The sequence below is a fragment of the Arachis duranensis genome, chromosome 8 (genome assembly GCF_000817695.3).
Source record: "Arachis duranensis cultivar V14167 chromosome 8, aradu.V14167.gnm2.J7QH, whole genome shotgun sequence".
Classification (NCBI taxonomy): Eukaryota; Viridiplantae; Streptophyta; class Magnoliopsida; order Fabales; family Fabaceae; genus Arachis; species Arachis duranensis.
This window is the reverse complement of record NC_029779.3, coordinates 18,908,081-18,910,488: the sequence shown is the minus strand read 5'-3', so window position 1 is coordinate 18,910,488 and position 2,408 is coordinate 18,908,081.

The window sequence follows — 2,408 nt, the reverse complement described above, 5'->3', positions numbered from 1 at the left end:
CTATGAATATTGGGAGCACTTCAATAATCTCCTAGAAGCATGCCCCTACCATATGATTGACAAGATAGTTTTGCTCGGCTACTTTACACAGGGCATGAAGTCTCAAGATAAGACCACATTTGAAGGTGCTAGCAATAGGTCTATGAAAAAGTACAAGACCACTGATGAGGTATGGCAATTGATTAGCAACTTAGCTAAATCTACTCGGAATCATAGGAAGAAACAAGGCCGTTCAAAAGCTGTTGCAGAAGTATCCTCTAGTAGGGAGACTGCTGCTCTAACTCAGAGTATCTGTGAAATGACCAACTTACTAAAGCAGATGCAATTGAATCAACAACAAGCTCAGCAAGCTCAACCTTCTCCACCACAGCAAGGCCAACAGTTAGTCCCATAGAGAGTGTGCAGAATCTATGCTGATTATAGCCATTATACTAATGAATGTCCGCAGCTCCAGCAAGAAGATAACACTGTGGCAGCCACTCATAACTTCTATAACCGTCCTAATCAAGGATACAATCAAGGTGGTAACTACAACCATGGATGGCAAGACAATTCCAACCAAGGTTGGAGAGATAATTCTAATTAGAATTGGAGAGACAATAATAACAGAGGAGGTAGAGACAATCAGGGAAATTAGAGGTGGAATAATAACAACAGCAGGCAGCAGAACCAGAACCAGCCTTACAGAGCACCTCATCTAAGGTAATTCCAAGTATCACAGCACAACCAATAGCAGACTTTTCAGATCACTTGTCCTTCTTCATCTCCAAATGATGAGTTACTACAATCTATTGATCGGAGACAACAGGCCATGGAAAGCAACCTTATTTCTACTCTAAATGGTCTGAACTCTACCTTGCAAGCTCTTATCTCACAGATTGGATCAATGAGTAACCCCAATAACCAGCCTTTGAGCTCCAATGGAATCCCCTCTCAACCATTACCCAATCCAAAGGGTGGCATTAATGCCATCACCCTAAGGTCTGGAACCATATTGCAAGAGAGGAATCAGGAAGAGCCAAACCCACCAGAACACGCCTCAGCTGAAGAGGTAGTGGAAATAGAAGATGTTGATGAGGAAGAGGATATACAGGACATGGCTGAAGAAGAAGAAGCTCAATCACAAGAAGAAGCACCAAAGGGCGCAGACACTATAGAAAATGCCATTCCTATTCCATTTCCACAACTTGCAAGGAAGCCCAGGAAGCAGTTAGAACCTGATCCCAAAATGGTAGAAATATTCAAAAAGGTTGAGGTAACTGTTCCCCTTTTGATGTTATTCAACAGGTACCTAAATACGCAAATTTTCTAAAAGATTTATGCATACATAAAGACAAAATTAATGAATTAGAAACTATTCCTTTGGGTAGTTCCATATCTGCTTTAATGGGAGGTTTACCTGAAAAGTGTAGGGACCTAGGTCCATGGTGCACGAAATTGTGATCATCAATGGCGCCATCAACATGGTACGCTCAATTGCAATCTCAACTTTTTATCACAACTTCGCACAACTAACCAGCAAGTGTACTGGGTCGTCCAGGTAATAAACCTTACGCGAGTAAGGGTCGATCCCACAGAGATTGTTGGTATGAAGCAAGCTATGGTCACCTTGTAAATCTTAGTCAGGCAAACTCAAATGGTTATGAATGATGAATAAAACATAAAGATAAAGATAGAGATACTTATGTAATTCATTGGTGGGAATTTCAGATAAGCGTATGAAGATGCTTGGTCCCTTCCGTCTCTCTGCTTTTCTACTGTCTTCATCCAATCCTTCTTACTCCTTTCCATGGCAAGCTGTATGTCAGGCACACGTTCATAGGTGAGAATGATGATGAGTGTCACGGATCATCACATTCATCAAGTTGAAGAACAAGTGATATCTTAGAACAAGAACAAGCGGAATTGAATAGAAGAACAATAGTAATTGCATTAATACTCGAGGTACAGCAGAGCTCCACACCTTAATCTGTGGTGTGTAGAAACTCCACCGTTGAAAATACATAAGAACAAGGTCTAGGCCTGGCCGAATGGCCAGCCTCCAAACGTGATCAAAAGATCTAAAGATCAAAAGATTCCAAAGATCAAAAGATGATCTAGAGATCTAAAGTGATCAAAAAGATGAAAATACAATAGTAAAAGGTCCTACTTATAGAGAACTAGTAGCCTAGGATTTACAGAGATGAGTAAATGACATAAAAATCCACTTCCGGCCCACTTGGTGTGTGCTTGGGCTGAGCATTGAAGCAATTTCGTGTGGAGACTCTTCTTGGAGTTAAACGCCAGCTTTGGTGCCAGTTTGGGCGTTTAACTCCCATCCTTGTGCCAGTTCCGGCGTTTAACGCTGGGAATTCTGATGGTGACTTTGAACGCCAGTTTGGGCCATCAAATCTTGGGCAAAGGGTCTG